Raw genomic sequence first — 12,091 nt, 5'->3', positions numbered from 1 at the left:
TTAAATTTTGTTTTTAGTAATTGCACTTTGTTTGAAAAATCTAACAATATATGACTTGAAAATCTTATTTTATCACTTTTAAATGTTTTCCACTCAACAAAATTATTTAAAAAGAATTTATTCCAATATGTTATTCGTTATAACATAATATGAACTTCTTAATGCCATATTTTTAAAGCAATAGTAAACTCTCAAATTTTAAAAGAAAAAGTTTATTTTATGGGTTCACACGATCCCTCGAGTCTAAAAAGATACATTTCCTAAAAAAAATGGACTTAAAAAAAATGCTTTCATCTGATAGTTATAAAATTGCGCCTTATAGTATGCGAAGAAAATTAGCTGATAGAAAAACTTTCAGAATTGAGGCCCTCAGAGCCAATGAGTTAATGATGCCAAACGATTTTTCATATTTCAAACTATATTTGGCAATTTTTTCAGATTTTTCGAGCTTTATTTACATACTTTTATGTTCGAGAGCAAATTACTAATTTTGAAAAATATATGGAAAATGTCCAAATACAACAACTTTAAACCGTTTTTTCTCGAAATAAGGTTTCATGCACTTATACCTCTTTGGCTCCAAGGGCATCAATTCTTTTTGTGTATACACGGAAAATAAAAAAAGGTAAAATTTACCGAGATTGCAAGGTGATCGCTCGTAAAAGCCAAAAGGTAACTTCTACCTCTTCGAGGTGAAACTCACCCCACAGCGAGGTAAAATTGACCTGAATCGAGATTGGAAAAAGGTACAATTCACCGAGAAAAAAGGTGAATCCAAAAAGCTAAATCTTACCTGTTTTTTTTAAACAAGGTGATATATTTATAAAATAATATAATGAATTGTCCCTATTTGTTTATATAAAATAAAAATAAATTTTTCAATGAATCAAACCCTAGCATTTACCTTTCAAATCACTGAATGGGAAAACGATATTATTTACTATTTTGCTAGGTAAATGCGAAAAAGGTAAAATTTACCATTTTGCTAGGTGAATTGAAAAAGGTAAATTTTCCCTTTTTTGCTAGGTGAATGAAAAAATTTAGGTAAAATTTAAGTCGAAAGAGGGGTGGAAAAAAATCACCTCGCAAAAAGGTAAATTTTACCTTTTTTTTTTATTTTCCGTGTAAGTGTCAGACAAATTCTGTGAAATGAAAACTAATATGGGCAAAACATCAGTGGAACTTTTATCTTTAGATTTTGCATAATATTTGCCAAACTTAGGGCACTCATAGATATAACTGATTTTGTGATATGAATAATATATCTACTTTAGGAAGTCCAAAAAATTTACGTAAAAAATTGTCCGTACACTGAAATATAAGGTTTCATAGTATTTTTATTTTTTCCTCAGATAACAGCCAAATTTTCTAGGATTGTTATTCACGTTCTAAGTCAGTAATATTCGGTGTTAATATTTTTAATTTTTTACTTTACGCTTATTGGTGATTTGCAGTAAAGCTATTTTACATGCAACGTCAACTGGTTGTCAGTAACGGAACATACAAAAGGGTGATGATAACAGTATTTCAACATGGCAGTGAATATAAATTGTTTTAAAAACTAAGTTTTTTGTGGAAGCTACCAAGTTTCGAACTATTATGATTGCTAAATCTTGTACAAAAAATCATTAATTTACTAGTTTCAATGCATTTTTCGTTAATCAATATAATTTCGCATGCGAATTCAATTTCGAATCTTTAAATTCAAATCAAAGTGAAAATATATTGGAAGTGATCGATCTGGTGGATGCATGTAAAATTCAGGGATGAATGGGTCGCTCAATAAAGTGTTGAGCGATGCCCGGGCTGGTAAACCTAGCCTAATGTATCCCTTGTAATTTTCATTGCCAGTTCGGTTGCTGACGTCTTAATGCCTACACCGATTATTACGCAATACTCTGCTGACAAAAGGACTACAGTTATTTTTGAATTCTTGTAATCCATTCCAGTAACATTAGGTAGGATAACGGACTTATTTTGGACCGGGTACATATTTTGGACCACCTTGCAGCTTTTTTCCAATTTTTAATTCATATATCATGTTAGTCACGAAAATTTTGGAGAAATATAGTTAAAGCTACTTCTTATGATTCTAATCATATCTAACATTCCATTTAAATAAACTGATCAGGGGAAAAAATTGAAAATTAAGTATTGATTTTTCCCAGTTGGGCCGAATCAAGCCCATTTCTGGAGGACGTGCTATTTGAGGAGTCAACTTCCAAGAAGTTTTCTGCCTAGCTGTGATGAATTTAACAACTACAAACATGTTCACAGCTATGATGAAACACTTGAAAACTAGATTGCAAGCTCGAAGAACCAAAAAACCTTGCTTTAATCGCAATTTAACCCATGTCGAAAATAGGTCCTACTTAATTCCTTAGGGACTTACTTTGGACCACTTAACATAAATGGGTTTTATTTTAAATGTTCATGAACGTAATTAAACGTTGTACAACGATATGAAAAGAATTATGCACACTATTTCAATTGCTTTAAACCCACTTCAGTTTTACAATCTACATAAATGGCAACTGTTTGGTAAGCAGTTGCTTAAAGTTACAGCTTAAAGAAGCTTACAAACATGAAAAAACTGGACTTGCAAAAATTTTTTATTAAGTCATTTTTTTTTGATTCATGAAAAATTATTGACGGTTTGGTCTAAAAGTTACAAAACCATTCATGATTGATTCTCGAAAACCAAAATACTTTTTTATGTAGAAGAGTCGAAAAAAAATCCCGTTTAAATGAGGGGTTGGGAAAAAAAACGACAAAAAATCGGCAAATATGTGTAACAAGTTTCATTTTTGTAACAGTAGAAATATCTCATTTAATAGTAGAACAATTAAAACAAAAAATATATTAAACTTTAGCTATGCTATATGTGTTTCAAAATTTATGAAAAAAAAATTTGAAATATGTAAAAATTACTAGCGGAAAAGTTCTAAAAATCTAATATTTCAGCCCCTGTGGTTATGCAATTTTTGAAAAAAAATTTTGAAAAATTTACTCCAACGATATTTTTTTTCGTGAAACGAAAGTTACGTTAAATATAAAAATGAACATTTGTGAGTTTTTCATCGAAAAAATTGCATAATTCTCTCACATTTTTATCTTTTTTGAATCTCTGTTATCTACAGAACTGAAGCCAAACCCAATCCACAAAGGATTGGAAGTCAAAATGTATTAATTGATGTCGCGGAGTAGATGATGTAAGTCTTTCTAAAATTATCATTGGGTTTCCTGAAGGAGATTTGCGTTCAAAAATTTGTTCCTAAAGTTAAGCCAACTGGCCAGTATTTAATACTGTAGAGCAGATTTCGTCGAGATTAGAGTGTGCTGTCGAAACGTTCGAAAGTGAAAAACACTTTATAACGGAGGAGTTTTTCTGTTTTACTTCATTCTTATCGAAAATTACTGTGTTAAAGCATAAGAAGTTGTAGAAAAAAAGGATGTAGTAAGAAGTATTCAAAAATAAGTGTAACTAAAAAGAGGCTGGGAAAAATTGAAGAATGTTAGTTCAAAAAGAAAAGAAATGAATTAACATGAACAAACAGAAATCGACTACAAGAATAAGAAAAGAAAAAAAAACTGAATTATTTGCATACTTGCGCATCAATCGCTGTTGTAAATATAGCAAAACTAAGAAAAAAAACTTATGTAGTTTAAGGGTGGTCCAAAATAGGTCCAGAGGGTGGTCCAAAATAGAAACCTGGTGGTCCAAAATACCAACCAAAGTAAAGATCGAAGAAACGAGTTTTTAGGCTTAAATCTTGTTACATTGCAACAAACGACGACATGTTTCGATAGAAAAAGCCTTGATCTTCGTAATGAACAGATAAAGCAGTCAAAAGTTGTAAAATATACTTTTTAATTTCAGAAAATTGCATAGCCACTTCCCAGAGCGGTCCAAAATTGGTCCGTTACCCTATTAGGTAATAAAATTTAAAAAGAGTTGTAAGTTTTATTAAAGAAGCGAACTGTTTTACCAATACACAAATGTCTCTAAGCTTAGCTTAGCTGGATTGACTACTCACATCCACCTTGAAATATGGAACCCGAAATGCTTCATCATGAATTTCTACCTACAATAGTAGAGTTTATTCATTTATCATAAGTGATTCCATTATTGCTTCCAAATTACTTTTTTAGTATTTCGAACTCCATGGTCGCAGGCGTGGCTCAGTAGAACGAATTCCACATCGCCAATGGTTGCTACTCCGTGATTTATCGAGGCCATCAGTTTTGTTCAAAGGTCAAAAGAATGGTGCTTGGGATTAGCATCTCATCCTCAATGCACAAAACAGATGCTCGCTCTTTGAACATCAATAACGGCGCCGGCCACGTCCTAGTAGTCAATGGATAGATTGGAAAAGGTAGAAAGGGATGAAAGATCAATTTTTGTTTAACCAATACACAAATGTCTCTCCCGAAAATGACCTTTCTTCCAGTTTTTTTTTAATTCTTTGATTTTCCAGTAAATAATATTTCATTTGTTTTTCCGGTCTCATATTGGAAAAAGGTGCATCGAGTTTTAGAACTAGAATTGTTACTTGAGTAGTTTGTTTCAAAAGGTAAAAAAGAACAGTAATAAGAAAGTACGTTCAGGGCAATAAAAAAATAATTTGTTACATAAAACCTACAAGTTCCGAAACACGTGAACAGTGAAAGCGTAACAGGAGGTAATTCACACTTCATGACAAAAAACAACGAGACCTCGTCAATGTGTTTTAATCGAAAGCCGATTATTCGCTTCTTCCTACATGTCCTTCCAGTTTCTGATTCACAAAAATATGACGGCGCAAAGATGAGACACTTTCCTTGCCCTTCGATATTTCGTATTTTTCTTTGCTACCTTACCATCGCACTTGCCGTTGCACTTGTTTTTATGCGTCTTTTATCGGAAAGCACGTCACGCCGTCCGCCGGTAGCGTGTAACTGTCAGCTGCGAATGTCATATCGTTTTTTATCGGGTCCATGTGCTTGCTGGGCGCATATGCAAAAGGTTTCTTCCGAAAGCAAAAAAAAACGCCATTTAGCGGCAAAATAAAAACGAGTGCAGATCATCACGGCCGAGCGAAATTTTACCGCCGCGCCGTTTTTCCTTTTCGGATGGTCTGTTGGAAGCTGTTGTGTTAAATGACTACCAAATTTATCGTCATGCGGCATGTATCTTTTCCGATTATTATGCCAGGAAGTATGTCGGAAAGACACGACCGGGCAATGATAAAGAAACGTATCGATCGAAATAAAAAAAAACTTGACGGTATCAATTCGAATCGATTGAGGGGGAAACCGAAAAAAACTGCGGCATCTCAACTTGCCGACGGTCTTTTATTCTTGCCGTTTATGTTCTTTTTTGTTTTGATGTGCGGACAGAATGGAACTCTTCTGTTCTGTTTTGAGGTAGCACTGCTGCTGATTCAAATCTTCCGTTTTCTTTTAAGACTGCAGCTCGTTTTACGAGCAATCTGAGTCACTCGTTTTGCTGGACGGAAAATGTTCTTTTCCGAGTTTTCTCCGTTGAATGGCGACAACGTCATGGACACTTTTGGGCCGCGCGTTTCTTTCCAGACGGCTTTTGTTAGCAGGAAATTGATTTTTCTTTTTCCTTATCTCTTGAACACAAACGATTATGTCCTGATGATGCAATATTTTTGCAAAATGAGACTCCCAGCAAGAGTAAAAAGCCAAAAGATCGATCCTGCCAGGAGTCGAACCTGGAATCTTCTGATCCGTAGTCAGACGCGTTATCCATTGCGCCACAGGACCTGTTGAGAACATCCCGAACCATGTTAGGGACCGATCACTTGATCTGTGATGTTTTCGGTTGACCATTCTATTTGGCATAAAATATTCAAAACGTGGATCATTCGCCCTATATAGAGTGAGTATAACAAAAACGGCATGGCTGTAACAGCGGTGCTATTTTTCAATCTTCACTTCGGTAGTTAAAGTGAAAAGCAGTAAATCAGTTTGTAGTTAGATTAGATTGATGAGATTAATGGGGTTGTGTGGTAAAAAAATACTTCGGTTCATTCGGTGGTGTGCTGTCGGTCCACAAAATTGATAATGACTGGAAATGGAATACTTAATTTCATGACTCTACAAAGTTCAGTTGTGTCGCTTTTGTTTCTGAAATATTAAAACACACTATCTAAATCCCTGTGTGCGTGTGCTGTTGGTGATCGAAGGTCCTAATCCTAAACTGTATCTGGATGTTGATCCTATATAGATCATTCGCATTCGCATTCGCATGAACAGTCGCCTAAAACTTGGCGGTTGGCGCTACTCATCAACTCTCCGTTTAATGAAATTACAGTGTTACGATTTTGTACCAAAATCTCTTTCGAGATAGTGTTACACAACCTGACTCATAATTCCAAAAGGGGCTAAGTCCCCCATTCCGTTGCCTCAAATTCTTAAATCTCTTAAAATGGAAAACCAGCCCCCACATAACGTTGAGGGTGCCCTGGCCGAACCCTGCGGACTGTGTGGGAAAAGGGGAAGGTATGTTAGTCAACGTTTACTTACAGCCTTACAGGTAGATGCAGAGATCTCTACGACCCACCCATAAACCTGAGAAAGTTTTGGAGCCTTGTTAGTTAATTTGGGAGGGGTAGCTCTAGGAGATGCTAGGACAGCATTGCGGGATATGAGTTTGTCCTACACCTCCTATGCTCCTAATGTTTCCTATTGAAACTCCTAACACTGACTATGATGAGGCATTTGAATAATAACACTAGTTTACAAAATTTAAAAAAAATCGCGATCTTGATAAACTGACCAACACTTTAAATGTAAAATCGGGCGCTGAATCTGAAAATGAAATTCAAAAAAATCTCAGTAGAACCGTTTTTGAGTTATGCTCCAAGTATGAAATTTCGAAAAAATTAAAAAAGTTCTTGTACTTAGATTAAAATATCTTGGACGGCATAACAGTAATTTGAAATCTCTCTTTTGCATATTGAAGATGAATAAATTTTCTATCGATCATCTGAACATGGTTTTTGCGTTTGACCAACAGTATTGCTGATATTAGTGACTTTATGAGAAAAAAAATTGTAAAAAACGCATTTTTTTAGAGAAAATTTTGTTTCAACGAAAGTTTTAGACTCAATGGTAGCATTTAAAAAATCTGATTTTCTTTTGCGCTTAAATATCAATTCAAAACAAAGATTTCAAGTGGTTGTTTATTAAAATCGGTTGAAAATTGAAGAAGTTATGGCTACTATACCATAACAGTATTTTTAACAATTTAACGAACCGCAGTACACTTATCATAGTATAGGAAGAATGAAACATGATAAATCTCACTCGCTCCAAGTCAAAATTATTTATAAGCTTACCAAAAGGTCACATGCCAAGTTTCAGGAAGATCTGACCATAGGGAGGGGTTGCTTGAGTCTCAAACGTGAATAAAATTTTGAGGTATTTTGCCCGGAAGAACGAAAAATACTGGTTTTTCATCAATAACTTTTTTCATCACTAGCTGATTGTTTTTTATGGTTGATTTTCTTAAAGCCTAAGTTGAAACAAATATTTCACCCGAAAACTGTAGCTCGATTGGATTTGAAACAGAAAAGTTATTGCGGTTCAAAGGCCGCAAATTTTGTTCAACACGCAATGAGTACTTTTTACGCATTGCGTTTTATACGACAATTTTCGATCAAAATACAATCTTTGAAGCGCAATAACTTTTCTGTTTCAAATCCAATCGAGTTACAGTTTTCGGGTGCATGCGCGGTCCTATGGGGGGGTGATCGGGGTGATCACCCCCCCCCCCCCCCCCCCAAGCGGCAAAAAACCGTTACAAAATACTCGCAAACGCTGGAATTTCTATGAAAAGTTCGAACATTTCCTAGTGAATCTTCTTTGGAATTTTCAAAATTTTCCACTCCGTGAGGGTGATTGTTAAGTAAAAGTTTTTATAAATTTCGTAAATTCTTTAAATTGTAATACGTACGTCAAACTAACTAGCTGTACTTTGCAATTCTCTAGACTTATTTTCACCAAATTACTTTTGTTAAGGCACTTACAGTGTTTAATTCGAAATTGCTGACCATATATGCATCTTTTATACATTTTTATACAATCATATCTATACAATTTTCTAAAAATACCAAAAATACAACATCTTAAAATAGAGGGGATGAACAAAAATTGAGTTCAGGATATACCTCCAAAAAAAGGTTTTTGAACAAAGGCTTCAAAAACTTGCCTATGTATTAATTTTTCCCAGATGATATAAAACCAGTGATAATAATATCCCGTCATAACTCGACTATTTTCTCGGGCACAAGGACTTTTCATTGAAAAAAGTATAAGCTATAAGAAATTGCCCTTGATTAATTTTTTTTCATTTTAAATTATACATACATTATGTTTGAAAATATTGAATGCATGAAGAAAAAATACAATTTTTCACTTTCAAATCTATGAGTGCTCGAAATTTAAGAGAATACATTTTTTTAAAAAAAGTTACTAAAGCTGCATACCTAAGAGTTTGATTTTAATGATTTTGTATTAGAGTTAAATTTATATTTAGAAATTGAAGAATCGAAACAAGTATTTGTATTAATTAGTGTTTTCGAATCACGATTCAGCAATATACTTCAGAAAAATAATAAAACATTCAGTTTTTAATTCATAGTAATTGTTAACACATTCTCAAATAAATGCTTGAATTTCCAAAAGTATTGTTGGAAAACGAGAATCACTAAAATTTTTGTGAGAGTTTTGCGGTGATATAAAAATGTTAGATAACCTGAGAATTTTTTCACATGTGTGTATTTTTTCATTTGTAAAATAACATTTATATCGGAAGATTCTTTAAAGAGTTCTTAAATTGATAATTTTTAAACTACTCAATATACAAATGACAAAAATTATCCTTTTGTCAACAATTGTTCGCCGTGAATATTAAAGATTCGCAGATTGTTTTATAAAAGGATTTATAAGCTGTTTAAAAGGATATCAAAATAAGTATGTGGAGAAAGTTTGTTAAACTTCTCTCATTTCATTTTTTTTTAAATATAAAACTCTAATTAATTTTAATGAAATTTAAAGGGAAGTGGAGAAGCAGTGTGCATCATGATCTTGAAATATTGTTTTTTTTTAAAGAAGTATATCTAATCAAATTCATTCATTACTTTGATGATTAATCACTTAGATAAATTTTTTTTTTGAATCATTACAAATTTTATGCTGATATGAATTTTTTTAAGAACCCAATTTCAGTCTCTATTTTTTTACCTAAATGTTCAACTCCACATTCAAAAGGGTATTTCTAAATTCAAATGGCTACAGAATTTATACTTTTTTAGATGAAATGAATTTAAGAGCTAATCTTGATTTATGTTGGTGCCCTAAATTATTTTCAAATAGGTTACAAGTTATTCAAGAAAATTCTGCACTTTTCTGACAAAACTTTAAAACATTACAATTAAAATTCGGAATAAAGGTTCATATCTCATTTCTTTCCGTAAGAAAGCAAGTTATTTTGACTTCTGTGAAATTTTCTTTATTGAAGTTTTCTGTTCATTAACTGTTCCCAATTTTGTAAAATAATAGACTTTTAAGGAATTTTTAAGGATGTAATGACTACATAGAATTTAGATATTTCTCAAAGCATAAACTTAATCGTTTTCAGACTTCAGCAATTTTTTTAAATGAAATAAAATATTTGTTTTTAATACTTTCTTTATTAATGTCAGAAATTCTGGTCTTCCAGAATTATTAAACACTGTAGATTTTTTTCGATTATTCATTATCATGAAAGTAGTATTCCTTAATTGAATAAAGTATAATAAACAAGTTCAGAATCAGTTTTTTTTCCATGTTAACTTGTAAATTCATCAGTTATCAATGATTGATTTCATTCAAAACTGATTGTTTTTAAAACTCCACATAAACTGCATATCACCAAAACGAGAGGTGATAAATAAAATCTAGTAGAAGATTCGAGTTCAGCGCACCAAAATCTACAAATCAATCATCAAAAATTAAACACCAAAATGCTATCTTGCATTATTTTGTTAAGACTTTTTTATTAGAAAAAAACATTCCATATGTGAAAACTAATCTTTTTCATCTTCAAATTATATTAAAATTTATGAAGAGTTAATCACCGTGATTTTGTTTGTTAATTTTATTTATCGACCTTATCGATGGAAATTAAAAGAACATTACTAAGAACAATTCAACATTATGAAAATTCTTGCAAATAGAAAGTAAGAAATGTATGGATGTTGAAAATGAGAGAGTAAAAATTTATAAGAAGCATTTTAATCACATGTCAACAATTCATTCTTCATGGATAAACAAATAAACAAATAAACAAATAAGCAAATAAATAAATAAATAAATAAATACCCTAATAAAAGGGAACAGTTTCGTGTTTGATCATTCAAGAACTCTTCTATTTCCCAAATTGTACTTTGTACTCAGTGATGATGAATTATCGTTGTATTTTAAATCCATAAAGTTATAACTGCGACCACAATCTAAAATTAACTTTCTTTGCCTTTTATAATAATAACTGGTAGAATTTGAATATAAGTTAGGAATTTTATCTTTGATAACTTAATAACTTGATAGAATTAATTATTGTCATTTTTAAATTAATCATCAACTAATTTCGAATAAATTCTCTGAAGTTCAAAATGGATATATTTTCCTCATCGATAATTCACATTTCAAATTGTGATTGAATATTATTTCAAATGGAAGACATTACAAAGGAACTTTTCAAACAAAAATTCAATTGAAATTGAAGAAAAGAAATGTAAATTAATATGATTGATAATTTAAACTGTTATCAATTATTCTGACCTGATCTGATTTTGGTAAGAATTCGAGTTTAATTTCTCCCAAACCTGGTGTTATATTTGATCTATTCTTCTTCTGTGCACTGATTGTTGTGTCCGAAGCTTCAAATTCTGGCTCTATTCCAATTTTCAATTCGCATTCTGTTTCTGATGTTTTGAAAATACTTGCTTGATTTTTTTTGTTCAGAAAAAGAATCAACATTTCGATTGATTTATTAATGACTAACCGGAAATAAAATTGATTTGAAATTTTGATTCTGATTTATTTTGATTCGTATCAGTATCATTTTTTCGAGTTTGTGTGATGATTATGGGTTTGAATATGGTTTATAATTCAATTTGCTTATTTATTGTCCTTTTTTTGGTATCGTTATAATTTCTAACAAAATTTGAAATTCGAAACCCCTCACCCATGGACGTGTCCATCGCACGGGTCTGGTGTAGAGCAAATATTAAAGTCTCATTTGAAACTGCACTCAACCCCCCCCCCCTTCCCCGCCTTCCCCCCACTCGCACTCTCCAAATGAACGTTTTTTTCGCAATATATTTACGTTATTGACTGATTTTTGAAATTTGGAAAATCACCCCCCCCAAGAGCCAGCTCTAGGACCGCCCCTGTTCGGGTGAAATATTTGTCTTAACTTAGGCTTTAAGAAAATAAACCATAAAAAACAATCAGCTAGTGATGAAAAAAGTTATTGATGAAAAACCAGTATTTTTCGTTCCTTCCGGGCAAAATACCTCAAAATTTTATTCACGTTTGAGACTCAAGCAACCCCTCCCTATGGTCAGATCTTCCTGAAACTTGGCATGTGACCTTCTGGTAAGCTAATAAATAATTTTGACTTGGAGCGAGTGAGATTTATCATGTTTCATTCTTCCTATACTATGATAAGTGTACTGCGGTTCGTTAAATTATTAAAAACTGCAAAAATTACAGTTATGGTAAAGTAGCCATAACTTCTTCAATTTTTAACCGATTTTGATAAATAACCACTTGAAATCTTTGTTTTGAATTGACATTTAAGCGCAAAAGAAAATCAGATTTTTTAAATGCTACCATCGAGTTTAAAACTTTCGTTGAAACAAAATTTTCTCTAAAAAATGCGTTTTTTATATTTTTTTTTCTCATAAAGTCACTAATATCAGCAATACTGTTGGTCAAACGCAAAAACCATGTTCAGATGATCGATAGAAAATTTATTCATCTTCAATATGCAAAAGGGAGATTTCAAATTACTGTTATGCCGTCCAAGATATTT

At 32.2% G+C, this 12,091-nt stretch overlaps 1 protein-coding gene and 1 non-coding gene across 2 annotated transcripts in view; both read right to left on the bottom strand.

The window, feature by feature from the left end:
- The window catches only part of LOC129761067 (uncharacterized), a 195,381-nt gene that overhangs the window by 3,164 nt on the left and 180,126 nt on the right, over window positions 1–12,091 (bottom strand). The window lies entirely within an intron of this gene.
- Window positions 5,700–5,772, bottom strand: Trnar-acg (transfer RNA arginine (anticodon ACG)). The gene has a single exon. It is a non-coding gene; the product is annotated as a tRNA-Arg (tRNA).

Source organism: Uranotaenia lowii, chromosome 1 (assembly GCF_029784155.1).
Source record: "Uranotaenia lowii strain MFRU-FL chromosome 1, ASM2978415v1, whole genome shotgun sequence".
NCBI lineage: Eukaryota > Metazoa > Arthropoda > Insecta > Diptera > Culicidae > Uranotaenia > Uranotaenia lowii.
This window is presented reverse-complemented; position numbering and strand designations above follow the sequence as displayed.